General features: G+C 34.3%; 1 protein-coding gene and 1 long non-coding RNA gene across 4 annotated transcripts in view; one reads left to right on the top strand and one right to left on the bottom strand.

Moving 5' to 3' along the window:
• The window catches only part of GMDS (GDP-mannose 4,6-dehydratase), a 271,812-nt gene that overhangs the window by 109,737 nt on the left and 142,389 nt on the right, over window positions 1-19,686 (top strand). The gene's annotated exons all lie outside the window — the stretch shown is intronic.
• Window positions 7,323-10,158, bottom strand: LOC148131406 (uncharacterized). Its single transcript, XR_015748362.1, has 3 exons — window positions 8,861-10,158; window positions 8,045-8,114; window positions 7,323-7,675 (listed from the first exon to the last, which is right to left on the bottom strand). It is a non-coding gene; the product is annotated as an uncharacterized LOC148131406 (long non-coding RNA).

Genomic DNA, 19,686 nt, shown 5'->3' on the forward strand with positions numbered 1-19,686 from the left:
GATATTTTTGCCTTTTGTTCCATTCAACAAAAACTAACAGGAAAGGGGGGCAAGGGATGCCTCTAGACAATGAGTTAGAAATACTTACAGCAAGGATAAAAGGAGCAGTTCTTTTTTAAAAAAGCCAGGAAAAAGACAGCAGATTTCCTTTCCAGTACTTTGTAGCTAACTTTGGAATAATCTATAGCATTCAGATTCACCACAGCAATCAGAATTGGCATACAATGGTATCAGATTAGTGACTGCCTTCCCTGTCACTTTCCATCCTTTGGGAAAAGGAGATGCTGACATTTTTCCTTGAGGAGACTATACAAAAGCCTAAGTTTTATGACTTACAATCTGACCTTGGCTTCTGATCCATTTCAAAGGAACACATGGGATTTATGTACAATATTAGTTCATAGCTGCACTTGAACACCTGACATATTGACTGGATTGCAAACAGCAGTTCTCTGGAGGGCTGCGGTGGTTCACATGGTAAGACGCTGGGCCACGCACTGCTGAGGTCAGCGGCTCGATTCCCATGAGAAAACAAACCATGTCGGGGCAAAAAAGAAGCCTCTCCCGATTGCCTACCAGCATTCAGGCATCTGGCGAGTAAAGATAACCGCCCGAAAAATTCCTTTCCCAGAGGCAGGCAGCCACCTCGGGGATCCCTGGATAACATGTGCCATATGCTAAAAAAAAAAAAAAAAGCAGTTCTTTTTTAACAAAAGTTTTATTTTCAAATATGGAATGTTCAGTCCCTGTTCAAAATAATGTTTTTTTTAAATGGAGAGGTGATTTTCTACAATTATTTTATGTACAGAATTTATTTCTAGAATAAAGTCTGTATTCTCTTTCTCTTGGGAAAGTAATGTGCCAAATACAATAATGTAGAAAAGAATGTATTGATATTAGCTTTCAAATGTTCTTTTTATATAGAAAGTATTTTTTTTCTATAGATTTTGAAAGTCTAGATGTAGTTACGGTGTTTGATTAATTTCAGTGCAATATTTGATTAGTTTTCTAGAATAGGATCATTGACAAAATCCTTTGATACTAAACATTTCTCCTTCAGACTTTTGGGGACTATGATTTTAAAGCAGGACAGATATCTGTAGAATGTGAATATGTATCCCCTGATTTATTATTGAATAATTTGTATTTCAAAGTATACTTACTTTTGTTTGCTATGCTCCTTTAGTATGGAAAATGTCTGAGTAAATAACATGGTGCATCGGCCTAGTATAGTCTCAGATAAAGGATTAAGAGGAGGAAATACTGTGTTTGTTTCTACTGATAGATCTTTTTCATGTATTTAGAATTCTACTCATTTAAAGATGTAAATTAAAACATATTTATAGAGGAATGCTCTGACTATAGACATAATTATCTCTATCTTTACAAGTACTTCCTTGTTGCTCTTTATGTTAAAAGTCTCTGCATCTGCTTAACATCGGTAGACTTGTTCTGCTTGTCAGCAAGTTGTTCTTAATTTCTACACGTTTTATTTACTATCCTTAAAAGATACTAAGTATTCCCAGACTTCCTGGACTACTTTGCAGTCTGTTCCACCTTCATGTAATATTATGAATTCTCAAGGATAAGAAAGAATTCTATCCAGAGTCCAACCCTCTATAACTATCTAGTTTGGTTCTGCAACCCAACAAGACAGACATAGACTTTAGAGAGACAAGACAGACATAGACTTTAGAGAGTAATTAGGTATGCAGAAAAAACAATTACTACCAATCTGCCTTCCATTGAGGATCTGTATATTGCGCAAGTCAAAAAGAGGGCTGTGAAAATATTTACAGACCCCTCACATCCTGGACATAAACTGTTTCAACTCCTACCCTCAAAACGACGCTATAGAGCACTGCACAACAGAACAACTAGACACAAGGACAGTTTTTTCCCAAACGCCATCACTCTGCTAAACAAATAATTTCCTCAACACTGTCCAACTATTTACTATGCCTGCATTACTATTACTATTAATCCTCCCATCCTTCCTTTCACCCATCTCCTCCCACTTATGACTGTATGACTGTAACCTTGTTGCTTGCATCCTAATGATTTTTATTGACTCTTTCCTAGTATGATTTGCACCCTATGACTTATTAATTATTGTACTTTATGACTCTTGACGAATATCTTTTTTTTATGTCCACTGAGAGCATATGCACTAAGACAAATTCCTTGTGTGTCCAATCACACTTGGCCAATAAAGAATTCTATTCTATTCTATATAGGACTGCTACCAGTCAGAACTTAATCTTGCCTCTGCTCTAGTATGAGTCTAGACTGTCATTCTCTGGTTGGAATTGCAATTATTTATAGAATTTTCTCCAGAATCAGAAAGATCCAGTGTAAAACAATGTATTTTCAACATGACTGAAAAAGCTTCAAAGGAGGGGGTCAAAGCTTCAGATGAAAAATATTAGTATTGATCTATGCAAAACTGGGAAATAGTCACATAAATTTAACTTTTAGTTTTTTAGACAATTATTTGAAAAGGAGTAATCTGATAGAAAATCTGATGGCAACTGCGGAAGGAGGAGTGGTTTCCTGATTCTTTCTAGAATGCCTGCATTAATCACCAGCTTGCTTTTGGATTCAATTTTGTATACTAAATTGAACCTTCAAAGCACTTCATAGATTTTGAAGCTACCCAACTCTAAAGTCCATAAAGCTCTGGGTGGCCTACAAACAATAAAAGGTAATAAAACAGTAAGAAAATTGTAAGAATCATACGTTATGGATCCAGGAAACTCACCCAAATATTTCAGCTCATTTTTAATGGCAATTTTATAATTGTTGCAATAAACAAAGTGAAAATTTTGCTTCTGCATTTTAATCAATATTAATGATTGATTAAATACTAAATACTACATTTTCTTAAAACCAAATTCATTCAGATCAATCTGAAAGACTAGGGGCAGATTGTCATGGATAAAATCTTATTTATGTGATTACTTGATGGCTTATTTATGTAAATGACTTGATGGTACATAATCATTTGTTTCTTTATTCATACCAAGTTCAACTAGCTATACTTAACGAAAATTGTATATACATACCGAATTCCATATAAAACTGAGGGAGGGATCAGTTTGATGGTTAGCATGGACTCCAACTTGTTTAATTAATCAGTATGATTACGATAGTTTCCCTACAGGTCTTTTTTTTAAAAAAAAAATCCAGACATCTAGTCAAGGTTGAAATTTAGTACAAAGGAAAAAGTGATTTAACTCTTCTCTCTTTGACCTCTCAAAAACCATCTAAGCAATGGATGAATATGCAGTGTGATGAAAAACTGACAATTTAAGACAAAAAAAAGCAATGGGAAAAAATTTGAGTAGCTAGTTCCCCTGCACTGTTATCAACCCACATAGCAGACTTTAAGAGACCTGCCCACCTCATGTAATGTGATCCCTGAATGTAAATCTGATTCTTTCTCATTTCTCTATCTAAATGTATGCATGTTTGTCTAAAAGCAATATGTTTCTCACATATTTTTTACTGAAAATGAGAATCTTGGTTAGAAGAAGAAAAATCCATGACCATTTTTATGCTTCCCTCCTCACTCTGATTAGATTCAGATCATTGGGCTAAATAGGTATCACATTTTCTATATTTCAGTTGCTAATTGAATCCATGACATCTTCAGTTTGCTTATTATTTAAGGATTAAAAATTCCATTCATAAATGCTAATGTACAAAATTTAAGCTCCTTCACCCCTCACTCTTTTTGGCTGGGACAAATTGCTTCATTGCTATCAGCCTGTGTTGTAAACAGGTAAACAAATGCAGAAAAGAGGTAGGGGAAGTTGTATAACCAAATAAGCTGCCAAATGCATTCCTACCATGTGTGCCATGTAGTGCCTGTCATCTCAAGTGACTCATTAAAAGGTTTTCCCCCAATGGTGGTTTTGAAGTGATGTGCCAGCTTGAGAGCTTCTATAAATTGTCACAAACAACCCACATGCTGAGCTAGCTAATTGCTATTCTGATTTATTAGGAGTCACTGTGTTAAATAATTTGTCCAGTGTGTGGCTGTTAATAAATAATATGAATAGTTAATTCATGTGCTGCTGTTGTAATATAGAGAAACCATTTTGGATACTGCCATACATTCCAAGCAAAAATGTTTTCCTTTTGACATGAGCATTGTCAAAAATGTATAATATTTTAAAAAAACAACATGAAAAAGACTTGCTAAAATCAATGAGGAAATTGAAATTTATAGAATCTATGTTTTTAGAGAAAACTAAATATTGCAGAGTATCAATTCTTCTAAAGAAATTACTATTTCCATAAAGTATTTTTTCATTAGGTGTTAAAAGAAAAGCAAAAGGGCTTACTGTTATTGAAAATATAAAGTCAGAATCCTAGAACTTTAAAGTAGTGAAAATAGATTTCATACTAAGTGAACACAAAGTCTTCAATTATTTGCTATGGGAAAGAACAATGTAAGCATTCTGGAGTTTTTCAGATGTAATAATAAAGGTAATTTGATACTATTGTGAATCAAGACATTAAAGATTCATACATTTCCTACATGTACAATAATTTCTTCTTTTCTCCATTTGAGGCAAGCCATAATTGGCTGCTTCAAGCAAAATGGTAAATCGGTTTCTTATGACTCTTGCCAAAAGGACTAAAACAAAGTTACCTTAGCTCTATTTTGCAGGATAAACACAGAAGTTACAGAATTGGAAAAGACTGGGGAGAAATGCTGTGTGCCATTGTATTGGGAATGAAATATCATGCGAGGTCGAAGCTCCTTCAGCCCACAATTCCTGTAACACCAAACCATTGTTTATCATTTAACAGCTATTCAGTTTTGTAGTAAATGAATGTTTATTATGAAAGAAGAACCCTGATCCTTTTCCAGTTAATGTAGATGCTAAACTTAGTAGCAGAGAAGCCATGTGCATTTTTCCTGAATACAGGCTTCTCTTTTGCTCTTCTTTAATCTATAAGTGTTTCCATTTATTCCTAATTTAATACATCTTTGTGCTTGCACATTATCACTAGAACAACAGGCAATAAAAATGTCAGAAAACCTAACATGAGGCAGGGAAATTACAAATAGCCACCAGCTGGAATGTTTTAAGTTCATTTGGGGTATGATGGGGGTTGAATTGCAGCATAGTTTACTGCCGTTTGGATTACAACATAACTTACCTTAATTTAAATGGGTACAGTTAATTAAATGACTGCCAGCTTTAAATGGAAAAATACTTTTGTGTTTAGAAAGTACAATACTTATTAACGTAGTATTATTTGGCTTTGGATCCAGCTACAAAAGAAAGTATATCAGAAGTTAGAGTGAGGACCTCAGAAATGGATTATGTCTAATTTATTAAATGAATATTTGATTAATGAAGTAGGGTTAGATTAAAATCTTGAGAGAAACCTACTCATGAGATTTTAAGTTATATTTTAATTTAAGTTAAAATTAAGTACAATTCAAAACATAGGACATAATGATGAGCAATTATATTTTAATTTAAGTTAAAATTAAATACAATTCAAAACATAGGACATAATCATGAGCACGGGGAGGCAAACCTATAGCCTATTTGACTCTGCTGGCTTTCTTTGAGACTTCCTCACTTCATCTGGCCTTACCCGTTATCCTCTATCCTCTTGAATGCGAGTTGAAAGAGGCTTTTCATGTGGTAGATAATGTTGGGCATGGTCAGAATTTCAGCCAGAGGATCTACTAGCTCATGGAATGTTGCATGCTAAAATTATACAGAAAACATCATAGCCCAGACCTATTTTGGTTATACCTTAGTGGCACACTGTAGTGGCAGCAGTAATGATGATGGCATGGTTTCTGCTGGGTCTGGGGCTGGTGGGAAACTTAGCAAACTTGTGTGGATGTGGCCTAAATTTCAGTAAAGTAAGATTTACAGGTGCTGATCACAAAGGTAATTCTATTTTTATTTAGCCCTCAATATCAAACACTCGCTATTTCTGCAAAATTTGCCAGTAGATATGTCTAGTTTAAATGTTAAAAAACAGCAGCTCTATATTGCCATACTGTTATACTGACATTTTGATTCCCCATTCATATTCCTAAACTCTGTATGAAATATAAATATTCTAGCTAATAAGTCACAGAGTTTCCAAAGATGTGAATTTCTGAGATGAGAAAAAACTGATAATAGTAAAATCTTTGAAATGTATGTCTGTTCTAAAGTCTGCATCCACACTTCATCATATTATAAACAATTTAAACAGATGTGGAATGCCAGCACTTCTTTGTGAATATTTGAATGCTTCTCTTTGGACAGTTTCATCTTGCTCTGCTGAGGATTAAAAAGGGGAATGGATAGAAAAGTGCCCCAATCGCATATAAATAAAAAAGCTTCTTGTTTTGCATTGCATACCATCATAACATCCTTTACCAGTGTTTGCATGTCAGAAGTGGCAGCTTGAAGGTAATTTATAGTGGAAAAATTGTTTTTGAATGGATCACTCCTGTCTTCTCCACTTTGGATTTAAGCACAAGGTCTGTGGTGTGAGGAAATATAAAGCAGCATTTTTCTAGCTGTATTTTGAAAACAATGAGTTCTCTGTTACCCTAGCCCAACCTTCTGAGGTGCCTACCTCATGAGGATGGAATGGCTAGTTAAATTCAGGTTCAAAGCTTTTGGCCTCCAAGTACTTTTAATTCAGTGTGACTTTTGCTTCAGTGCTTGTTTTTTGTTTTCCTATTTTATTCAAGTTCTCCTGTTTGTCTGGGGATGAAGCAGTACATTTTTATAATGAGATGAAAACAACTTCTTGTTGCAAAAAAGTTTATTTTATTTTATTTATTTATTTATTTGATTTGTCAATTGTTTACAAGATAATAAGTATAAGTGTATACATAGTTGTGAATACATGAGATGGGTACATATAAGAAAAATAAAAGAATAAGAGAAACAATAGGACAGGGACGGTAGGCACGTTGGTGCGCTTATGCACGCCCCCTACAGACCTCTTAGGAAAGGGGTGAGGTCAATGGTAGACAGTCTAAGGTTAAAGTTTTTGGGGTTTGGGGAAGAGACTACAGAGTCGGGTAGAGTATTCCAGACATTGACTACTCTATTGCTGAAGTCGTATTTCCTGCAATCAAGTTTGGTGCGGTTTACTTTGAGTTTGTATCTATTGTGTGCTCTTGTGTTGTTATGGTTGAAGCTGAAGTATTCATTGACAGGTAGGACATTGCAATGTATGATTTTTGTTTTTTCATTATTATTATAAAAAGAAAGTTGTTTTTTCATTATTATTATACAGAAATAGAAATTTATTTCATCATATATTGATAGTTGGATGTCAGAGTTCCAAATTGAAATCCATTTATTTTACAGTTATTTTGTTGTTATTAGTTGTGAAGTCGTGTCCGACCCATCGCAACCTCATGGACAACATTCCTCCAGGCTTTCCTGTCCTCTACCATCCTCTGGAGTCCATTTAAGCTCACACCTACTGCTTCAGTGACTCCATCCAGCCACCTCATTCTCTGTAGTCCCCTTCTTCTTTTGCCCTCAACCTTTCCCAGCATTAGGCTCTTCTCTAATGAGTCCTTCCTTCTCATTAGGTGGCCAACGTATTTGAGTTTCATCTTCAGGATCTGGCCTTCTAAAGAGCAGTCAGGGTGATCTCCTTTAGGACTGACTAGTTTGATCGCCTTTCAGTCCAAGGTGATAAAAATAAAAATAAAAAAATAAAAAAGTCACTGACGTAGTTCCATCCTAGAATCTGAAGTCAAATGGGCCTTAGGAAATCTGAGCAACAACAAAGCTAATGGAGGTGACAGTATTCCAGATGAGGTAAAATTTGAAAATCAGTCCCAATGTTGTTATTACTTCAAAGATACAGTTTTATAGGTGTGAAACATGTCTTCCTCTAATAGTAAAACTTTACAAAAAGTTATAAAATATTGATTTTAAAATGTGAGAAAATTAAATTGACATGTCACACAAAAAAGCGTACATGAAAGCAAGTTTTGTTTATAGGGTTAGGGTTACCACTTACATTAAAAATATATATGTTTTACCTGTTGTTGAACAGTCCTAGTGTTTTGTTTTCTCTTTTTATGCTTATTGCTTTTGGATCTGTCGTGCTACCTGGAAGGATAATGAAAATAAGTTATGTCCTGAACAGTATTTATTAGATCTTTAAAAGCATTTTATTTTGCTAATTTAAGTGGATTAATACTTGCTTTCAAGGGAATTCATATTAGACATGTAATTTTATGGTTAAAATGATATTTTATGGGATTTTCTATGACACTTTCATTACAGTTTCTTTGCTATTTTTATGAAGTCCCTTCCGGTTTAAAATAAACTTGGAACATGCACTCCATTTCCAAACTCCCCTCCCACTTCCCACAAAAGGCTAATGTTGATGAGTCCAGAAAGAGATAACCTATCTCAGATCTTGACAAGACCATTTTTTACACTGATTGCAAATATATCTAGAGAGGCCAAGGTAGAGATCAGGTTTCCAGTTTGTTGTATTAGCTTATACAGAGGCAAGTGGCTTGATAAATCTTTTTCTCATTTTAAGGGTGATAGCTAAGAAGGTCATTGTTTGTCACATAATATATTAGAGATATCAGCAGTTAATTTGTTCATTTCCTTTGCATGGTAGGATAGTAGCTTTTTTCTTAATAATACTAATATATTCCAGACTGACTTGTTACAGTTTTATAAGCAGTGAATATAGATTAGTACAGAAATAAGTATTCACAGTATATTAAGTTTTGGAGTTTCTAAGTAAAACTAGAGTGCAGTATTTATTTCCTTCCAGTGGAAAGTAACTAAGTATAAACTGAAATGTTAAAGGAGAAAAACTCTGTGAAGTGACTTACGTTGAAAAAAAACTTCAGTTTTCATAGTGCTGTGGGCATTTTTCCTCCATAATGCATAGATTTGATGAACTGCATTCAAAAGTTCTATAGATAACAATATCAAATAGTTTGAATTACAAAATTGGGAAGTTTAATTATGGTTTTAACTGCAGTTGAATTTGGACAATGTTGCTTTTTCATTAAATACACATTTGTTTACCTTAGAAGGGATGGAGTAATGGTCCAGTAATACAGATATGAGGCAGATACTGTGCATACTGAATAAATAAATGGTCTTTTACTTTATATAAGTTAAGATATACAAATATAAGCAGAATTTTTATATTTTTTAATTGAAACTAGAGGTTCATGTCCTTCGTTCATTTCTTCTCAGTTGAATTTATTACGTTTTCCAGAAATGTGGAATTTTTTCTCTATAATGTTTGCATTTTCTATTAGTTTGGAGGTTTATTCTAGATTGGAAGGGCTTATGTCATAATTGCCCTGAAATGAGAAAAAGAAAAGATATTTTAAGATATTTCACAAGATAATAGAAATTCTGCTTCCTACTTTGATGGTCTAACTTGGACATGTTAAAAGGACAAAGGACATCAGAGATAAGAAATACAAACTTGTATTGAAGACAAAATATGTAATTATATTATACAAGTACATGGTTGTGATAATCTTTTACATTATTTTATTCCATAAACTTCTTTTTAATAGTGAAAAGCATCCATTGTTGTGATTATTATTTATAATCCTCATTTTATCACCTTAATACTAAATATTTCACCTACTTATATTTGAGCAAGTTTGAAAACATTCTGTTCCCACCCCCCCCCCCCCCCCCCCAAAAAAAAAATTACAAGCATATTTTTTGTCCCTGGTCCTAGCCTCCTGGTTATATGGCAACACAAAAGAGGTAGGTTTCACTTCTTCAGTATCTCTGAGTCACAAAATATGGAGGTGAGGTTATACAAGTGCTATAAAAACATTATTATTTATTATTTGAGGAATTTTTTGGCTAGGACCAAATCAAATTTCTAGACTGACTTTACAGATATAATGGGAAGAATAAAAAAAACATTGAAGTCTGCAAGAATGAAAAGAGTAGCATAAAAATACTTTCAGAGGGAGAACATTTTAGATTTAAGACATCTGGGAAATACTTTGCCAAATGTTATCCAAGTACAGTAACTAATGAACTTCTCTAGGGAAAGCATTCCATAATTAGGTCACCAGCATTGAATCCTCCTTTTCCTCAGCAGAAACACATCCAGTTCAGACGAAAAGATATTTAGAAAAGATTGTATCATTAAAATTGTAGTGTTCAAGTTAATATGGAGAAACTTCCTTTTACAATTTGTGGATCCAACCTGAAAAAGAATGTTTAGGGTGAAAATAATTAAATTGTAAAATAGCCTATGAATCTACAGGGAATGTAATATGCAGTAATAAGCAAGTTTTTTTCTCTAATGTTGTTATAATACCATTTAGCAGTTTCATAATCATATGCAAGTTGGTATGAGCTAAAACAAGCAAAAATTAATACAGCGATCTAAAATAGAAGTTGGAAGAACATGGATGACTGACCAATCCTACAGATCAGTAAAATCTTCATTCTCTGTGTCTGCATTTGTGCGGTGTTCCTATTCTTCTAGGTTTTGCATAAAAGATTGTGTGACCAAGTAATGCAGACCATTTCATGCTCTAAATAGTATCAATCATATGTTGCATTAATTGAACTTTGTCTCAGTACTGTCACTTTCATAGCTAGAGATTCCATATCTAGATCTGCAAGTGTTTCAGTAATACTCTGACCTTTTGAACCTTGACAGACAGTGAATGCTGAATGATATTAGGCGGTATATACCATTCATTTCAGGATTCTTGATAGGCTTCTAATTAAGTTGGTTAAAACAGGCAAGTCTGCCACATATTTTTCTTCACTGTCTTAAGAATATCTAAAATAATTGAAATCTTCCCTGACATTGTTGAATATTACCTTTTTATCCTGAGAAAGAGCTAGCTACATCTTAGCCTCATAGACAGTTTTTGAGAAGATTATCTATCTATCTATCTATCTGTTTCTCCAACAATACGGCCTCCCCCAATAGGAAGTCCCAGCCTGTTTTATAGGCATGAAATGAAATTAAGCCCCTCCCTCCAAATTAAGGCCTATATTAAAGCATGCAAAATGGGGGGAATGGTGGTAGTGGGGGCTTACCATTAGGAAGTACTTTTGTTCCACACCCGGATTTGGTGCTGCCTGCGTTGACTCCAATACGAAGTGCCCCACCGAGGTCAACATCCAAGCCGTCGCCGCCTGCCCGAAGATGCAGGGGGGGGGGAATTAAGTCACCCCCGAAAAGACGGCCTAGCCATTTTTTCGGGGCTCAAAAAAAAAATAAGACTCGGCCTTATTATATGAGAAACACGGTATCTATCTATCTATCTTATCTATCTATCTATCTATCTATCTATCTATCTATCTATCTATCTATCTATCTATCTATCTATCCATTTATCTTCAAAACTACCTCAATCCTAATGAACTCAAAAAAGACAAGCGTAAAAGACAAAAACAAAAGGAAGGCTTCAGAGTAAACAGCTGAAATGATCATTAAAAGCCATTAATAAACTTTTACAGGCATCCTTGAAGCTTAACTAATCTAATCCAAGGACTGAATGCATACTGGAACAACATTGTTTCAGCTTTGTATTAATTGTATTCATTATTAATTGTATTAATACATAAATAAATGAGTATAAATTCCTAAGTATGCTATAAAACAAAGTTGATGTTATATCTTATTGATGAAAACCTGTTGATGAAAAGGATTGTTGGCATTTTAGATAATCATCTAGAATTTTGCCTTTATTGTTATCAAACTTATAAACCAATGAACGAACTGAACAAAGACAAGTGTCTGGAGACAATTTGAAATTTTCCACCTGGACTTTGTCACAACTGACACAGTTTTGCATTTCAAAACAAAGACTATTAGGATGTCTTTCCATTGAAAATTGAATGTAAAGATATCCGTATGCGTTTTAACCATGGTTTATTCAGGGTTCTCAATGAGTATTTTTCATTTAAGCAGCCTTTGTTCAATTGTCAACCTTTTTTAAATTTACCATCAGCATACATAATAGAAAATTTAGACCTTTTGGATTAGTCAAATATACTTTTAAGTTATATGGTTTCTCTTTTTGAATATAAGCGTGCATCTTTGTATTTTAACAGTGAACTTGAAGTAATTTTCCATTTGTTTCTCTAAAGTGAAGTAAATATATAATTATTTACTCAGTTCACAAATGTTGTACAGGGTTTGACATTATTTAGCATTTGTCCAGCAATATATCTCATCAGCAAATAAAGAGGACACTATTTGACCTTAGAGGTATTTAGGCAATTATTTTTTTGAAGAAAGATAAAATTTTAAAGTGTAAGAATATGTGGCAGGCTTAGATTCAATTATCCTTAAGAGTTATTAAACTCCTTCCCTTCTTTTATATCTAGTATATCTCAGAAAAAGGCAAGGAATACAGCTACTTTATCATAGCAAGCATATCATTTTATTGGGTTACCTGATTAATAAAAATAGAATAATAATGGACACATTGCAATTTTAACTAAAGTTTCATTCTTATCTCTGTTCTTCTATTGACGATTTTGTAAATAACACATAGTTTTCTATTCTATATATTACTTCATGATAACGATTTATAACTGGGTCAATTTACATCTATGCTGTGTATAGAAGTGCAATTAGAGATACAGATATGCCTCAAATTTTGGTTTAGAAAATATGCAAATTAGTACTTTTCATACTTCTTCAGTGTTTGTAACTGCTTTTATGAAAGTCCTAGCTTTGGGTGTACATTTGGGTTGTGGTTTTTTTTTTAAAAAAAAATCTAAGATAAAATTGCATCTAATATAGTTAATGTTTTCCATTTTGAAAATTGATCAACTTTCATTAATTTGGTACTGAACTTGTTCCAACTCTGATAAATATATATCTATATACATAACTATGAATTTTATAACATACTTGAATCATTATTAACATTGTTTATAATGATGTTACCTTGATGTTTCAAGCAGATATATACAGTATAAACCTGAGGACCAAATATTAACCTTTTAATGAAGAATTTGAGAACATTTCTGGCAATGGAATGTAAAACATTAGTTAAAACATGCATGAGATTGAGATCTGAGATATCTTTTCAGGTTGTTCTCAGAGAATGCTGTGTCTAAATGTCAAAATCAAAGTATATTGGTCAATTAATCACTGCCAGTGAGCCATAACATGTCAAAGCACCATTTCATGTGACCTCATAATGTTTGTAAAAACTAGCAAGCAGACAGCCTCTGATAGTAACCACCCTACTGTTTTGGTTTCTTTGAAGTGTTTGAATTATAGTAAAATTTTATTTTCAGTATCTGATTTTTTATTTGTATTAGATATTGACAAATGGATTGTAAAATATCTCGTAAACAAATTGCTTTAAAACATTATTGCTAGGTTTCATTAGTATCTGTTAAATCAGATACTAGAATTTGGTTCTTCAAAATTGAATGCCGGTATTTGCCACAAAACCAGAATTAGTGCATTAAGTTGTTGAATTTAAACCATTCCCTTTCCATTAATCCTGTTGGTAGAACAGGCGGTGCTAAATATTGAAAAGTTAATGGAAGTATAATTTTTCATTATGAAATTGATTAGGGGTGGCAAGTTCATAAGGCAGAGAATTTTATTCATATGTAATATTTTTTTTTTCATTTTGGCATATCCGCACCTCCTCCTCTCCCTCTTTTTCTCCCCTGCATAACAAAATTTACTAAGGTCATAAGATTATTTTGACATACTAGGAAATTTAAATGTTGCAACAAGCAAAGCATTGTGTTATTGGTGGAAGGAGATGTAGGAAGCAAAACTCTTCTCCTTTGCTGGCCCATTTAGGAAGTCTGGTCACTGGTACAAAGCCATGCAGCTGCACATAATATAAAGTAACTTTAACTGCATATTTGGTGAGTTTATAACTTCCCTAGGGTATTTTAACATTAAAAATAGTTATAGTGAATGCAGTCCATCTGAACATAAACTCATTTGGAGAGAGAGATTAACATCTCAAATTCTTTTTGTATTTTATTATATTGCTCCAAGGCATGCATATATATTTTATTTGTATCAATTGTATTTTCATTTCTTGGCATAAACATATCCATTTAGACCTATGGCTTAAACAGAGAAAACTATTCCCAATGATGCATGCTGAACTCACAGAAATAAATGATAGTAATAGACAATATATTGATCAATATACTACATGAATTATAAGTTATTATTATAATAAAAGGCATATTATTCTTGAATTGAGACTAAGAGATACAAAGGTGGTCTGACATACATAATTTGCAGTGTTTCAATTTTTTTTCTTAAAATAAATATTGTGCCTTTTCTGAGAATGAAACAAAAGACACTTAAGTTAGGCATTGGTGTCATCAATCTTCTACTGTTTCCATCCAAATGTAAAAAACAAAAACCAAAGATTATTGCACTTTTATAATACAACATTTGACCCTTATGGACATGAATGTCATGTGATACTCACATACAAAAACACTATGGTGCTGCTTTTGTCAGACTAACCAGTCTGCTCTTTTGGGTGCTACTGGAGATTGTTTCTACTTATTTTTTGAAATTTTGAGAGGAACTAACTGCAACAAATTTGCAGGAAGTAACAACATAAACAGGCAGGCTAAGGTAAGTGCAGTATGAGATTACACACATATTTAACCCTATCAGTAATAATAATAGCAATATGCAAGCAATAATAATCCAATATTCTAGATAGCTAGACAATTTATATAATATTTCATGCCCTTAGAGGTTTTCTTACCACTCACAATTTTTTTCAGTCCTAATACTTAAGGTATGCTTAAACATTCTTTTACGATATTTCCTGTTGCGGAAATGGATTAACTAGTATTTTGTGTTTAATATTTTAGTTCAGATTTAGATATTTTAATGCAACTACAAATAAATATTTCCTTATACATTTTAAGGAAATATTTCCTTATACATTTCCACATACATTTTAAGTTTAATTCAGGTATTGCTTACTTATAGGAGCTACATCAGATTTAAAAAAAAGATATAATTTGTGTAAAAGGTTATTTTAAAAGCATTTTACTGTAGGTACTCATTTTTGGAAAACTTTTGGAACAGCTCTTGACTGTTTTAAAATTGTGAAACAATATAGAACACTGTTTTTTGGCATAAAATCTTTCTTATCATGCATTGTATTAATAAGGAAACTTTGACAGAATAGCCCACAATACTTCTATTCCACCAAACTTTTCTATTACTGAATTTTGTGTATATACATGTACACACACTGACACACACACAGTATTAATCATATGTGTGTGTGTGTGTGTGTGTTTTCTTAAGTTTTCGCGGGTACTTACATGTATGGTATTCAGCTTTGTTCGGGTATTTTCCCAAGGCATTATAGTTGTGCTTTTAAAGTTGTAGCAACGTTTTGGCAGAATCTCATCTGCCATCATCAGGCTTCTGTATTGTGTTCGTCTGTGAGTCAGGCTTTTACAGTTGTTTCAGTTTTAAATTTGGGGCTAGCCTACTGCTGTGCCAGAATGGTTTTTTCTTCATCCTGATTGGTTGGGAGTCTTGGTCTGTGTTTATTGGTCTTGGAGTTTGTTGTGTTCTGCTTGATTGGTATTTCTAATATCTTCTGTCTGTTTTGTGGCTTTCTTTGTGTCTTGATTGGCTGGCAACATTGTGTTCCTGTATTGGAGGCTTTTAGTGCAGCTTGGCTCCGAGTAAATGGACGGCTATCATTTGTTAGGAAGCTAGGTTTCATCTGGGTGCCTGGTTGGGGTGTGTTTGAGCTGGAGGTATCAGGGGGGATCTGTTTGTGCCCAGGTGTTTGCCTGGCTAGTGGTGTGGAGATTTTTTTGTTTGTGAGTGCAGGCTTCCAAATAATTGACAGTCTGGTGGAATCATCTCTTCTATTCATGCTTTCAGGTCTTTTTTCAATCTCTATGGCTTCTCTGATAATTCTGTGGCTGGGGTTTTCTGTAGTGGCTAGGGTTTTGGTGCCATTGAAGTTGATGCTATGACCTGTGGCTTTCATGTGTTGGAATAGTGAGGAAGTGTGTTCCAGCTTTTTTACTGCATTTTTGTGTTCATCCAGGCGGGTACTTATTCTTCTATTGGTCTGTCCAATGTATGTGGCCGGGCATGATGCACAGGGGACTTCATATATGCCTTGGTTTTCTAGGTCAATTTTATCTTTGGGGTTTCTAGCAGCCATCCTTAGAAACGAAGATGAACACAATACAGAAGCCTGATGATGGCAGATGAGATTCTGCCGAAACGTTGCTACAACTTTAAAAGCACAACTACAATGACGTGGGAAAATACCCGAACAAAGCTGAATACTATACATACATACATACATACATACATACATACTCGTAGATTTTCACGGGTACAGGTATGTAGGTCTAGGTGTGTTTGGGTCTTTTCCCGTGTTAAGATTAAGAGTATCTTGGCAACATTTCGGCGAGGTCCCACTCGCCATCCTCAGGCTGGTGCTTTCGGCATATATACACACCAGCAAAATATATTTACATTCTTCAGTAACAAGAGACGGTGCTTACATCCAGCAATATCAGTGCTATTGCAACATTATATTCTCAATAGAGGTAATCTTGAGATATGACAGGCCATTTAATGAAATCTACATAGATTTCAAAGTTGCAACGGCTGCAGCAGACATGCAGCTGTTCACCTTTACAATCCACTACAGGGTTGCTGCAGTGCCCTCCTAACTCTCTCCCCCATCCTATCCACTTGGAACCCTGCAGCACTTAGACCTCCTCTCCTCATACCCATGGGGCACACACCTATCATGCCCCCACCTTCTGAAGCTGTCCAGACCTCAGATTGTGGAAGGACAGGCCATGCGGTGGTGATCCAAATGCAGCCCCCATTTTGTCTGAATGTTGCAAAAAGCTTCTGCAGCACTGTGTAGACTAGAAAAGGCTGGACAATGAAACAGTTTGTTCCAGGGCTGTATGGCAGCAATCCAAATATGGCTGCCATTTTGTCCCACACATTTGTGGGTGGGAACAAAATGAAGGTCGCCAGAAAAACTGGTTCATTTTGCTGCTTTAGAGGTGATCGCCACAGCTTCTGGGGCAAAATTCACTTAACAAATACTTCACTTAACAACAGAAATTTTGAGCTCAATTGTGTCATGACTGTAGTGTTGCATATCAGGTTTTCAACTGCTCTAGACCTACACAAGACTGTGGGAAGATGATTGTGAACCTGTATTATGAATAATGCTGGTTAATTACCAAATATTGTAAATCTCTAAACTGTTGTGATTTGAATTTGGCATTTATTGTACTAATTGAAATAAAGTAATAAAGAAAAAAATAGAAAAGAAAAAAGTTTTAAGGAGTATTGATATGATTGAGCCAAGCAAATCACAGAAGCTCATTTTTTTGTTTTGCTTCTTACCATGATGTACAAACTGAAAATTTACTTTGTTTTCCTAACAAGCCAGATTTGGAAGCCATGGTTTATTTTCAGCTTTCCATTATAAATTGCTTAGAAAGAAAACATGGAAGCTATTTTCCTTTATTAATCAAAAGTAAACTGAAACTCAGACACAGTTTTCTTTTAGTACAAACTTGGCATGTGGAAATTTACTATTTTTTTCAGCTTCTCAGTGCATAGTACAAAATGTTGTCAAGTGTAGCACAAATTTATGGTGTGCCTCATTTTTAAGCTTATTTTAAGAGTTTCATTATAAATTTTTCAGCAAGTAGCAGCCTTTGGCAAATCTTGTCTAGTCAGAAGCTAAGCAGAGTTGAGCCTGCTCAGCACTTGGATGGACCCCAATACTAACCAAGACTATAGGCTAACAGAAGTCAAAATACCACTAGAAAAGAAGGTGGTATATAGCTTCAGCACTGCTGCTGAAAAATACTACATGGATGTGCCTATGATGTCATCAGAAGTCAAGCTCAACCTGAAGGAAACTTTTTAAAATTGTACTATAAAATTAAAGGTATGGAATTTGGGCAGAAAAAAAAGAACAATTTCTTATGCATTATTGCGTAAAATCTTTTAACACATAAAAGAATGTCCTTAGATCCCAGTTTCACCTAGATTGTCCAGTGCTCTACTTATGGCTAAATACTCCTCTGTAAATGGAAAACTGCTTTTGAAGACAATATGGAACTGCATGCATTTTAGATGCTACCATTTGTTTTGAAATATGGACCAAAATGAATGTAAGGGACATCAGACCTGTATATTATTGCCTGCTTATTCACCACATTTTTCTATTGTTTGTGCAGTAGTTTGCAAACAGCAGAGCTCAATAGACTTAACATTTCTTTCAATTGAATTGGATCAAGTCAGATTTTAAGAATGATCATTTATTCATTTTTTTTCACTGCAGCAATGCTCTATTGTGCAATTGTTGACCTCTGAGGCAATTGACCTCATGACATTATCAAAGTGAGTGGAACCAACTTTTTCACTGAATGTTTTTCATAGGGAGGCTTTAAGAGGCATTCCCTTCACTCTGCAGCAATATTGCCTAGGAGTTAAAGCTTAAATAGAGCAACTTCAAAAAATGCATTAAAGTTAATAACACTGATGATATTATTGGTCTTCTTAACCTACATCTGTATAGGCATGACTTTTAGATGTTTGGTTCCGTTGACATGGAGTTGATGAAAAATTCCAGGTTCCCAGCTTAGTCTTCTAAATTTTGATTCCAGATGTATAAAGTCAAGCACTAGTTTATTATATAAATTATATTGAAATGTTTGAATTGTGTGCCGTTTTCTTCTAAACATTTCTTTGTTTGGCACATTACCTTTGAACCTAGCTAAGTACAGTAACATTTTCTTTGGGGAAAAAATTAATAAGATTAGTTAGACATATTGGCCTATGGGGTCTGAGTTGTGGTACACCCTGTAGATGCACATGTTGAAAAAGGTGAGGCATCTCTGAACTTTAATTTCAATATGGATTGTTTTGTGATTCAACCATTTTTTAAAATGACAGTTTGTCTTATGCTTATGGAAACACATCTTACATAAAGCTATTCTGCAATTCTGCATTTGCAAATTCTAGTATTTCTTTATACTAAAATTATACTAGCTTTCTGCCCCCCTGCCCCCAGTCCTAGCATATTTTGGTTGCTATATAATACATTAGGCATAATAACCTTGGAAGTCACACAATTTTTTAAAAAAGTGCTGCCATAAGACTGTTCTTTTGCGGTCTTGATTTTGTATCAATCATAATTAAATAGTAAAGACACAGGATAAATTGTAGTTAACCATTTGACCTTTATTTTTCTGTTCAACAAAATCAGTCGAAGCTCAAAACCTCTCCATGCCTACAAAGGTTTCTCTATTATTTTTCTTCCTTTATATTTTAAGAATGAAATTTGATTGAAACCACAGAGTAAATCCCTCAAAATTCTTTGCCACTTTGGTGTTTCCTTGAAATAGTATTGGCTGTTTATAATTGGCTGTCACTGGATTGGCTTTCTGTGTAATATGCTACTCAAAATAATATAGCACTGGATCAACTTGGGTGTTCTCCGTTTAACATGGTGGTAGTTAGGCCTAATTCCCATAGCAGAGAGGGGGAATGAGGAGGAGCATCACAAAGAACAAAAGCTAGTAGGCTGCCAGCTGAGTAAAGCCTCATGCAAACAGGTTTGAGTAACAGCAATATTTTCAAAGTGGGGAGAGAAGCTAATGATACTTAAGT

Source organism: Notechis scutatus, chromosome 3 (assembly GCF_049901735.1).
Source record: "Notechis scutatus isolate UNSWTSFEM ecotype Mainland chromosome 3, rNotScu1.2, whole genome shotgun sequence".
Classification (NCBI taxonomy): Eukaryota; Metazoa; Chordata; class Lepidosauria; order Squamata; family Elapidae; genus Notechis; species Notechis scutatus.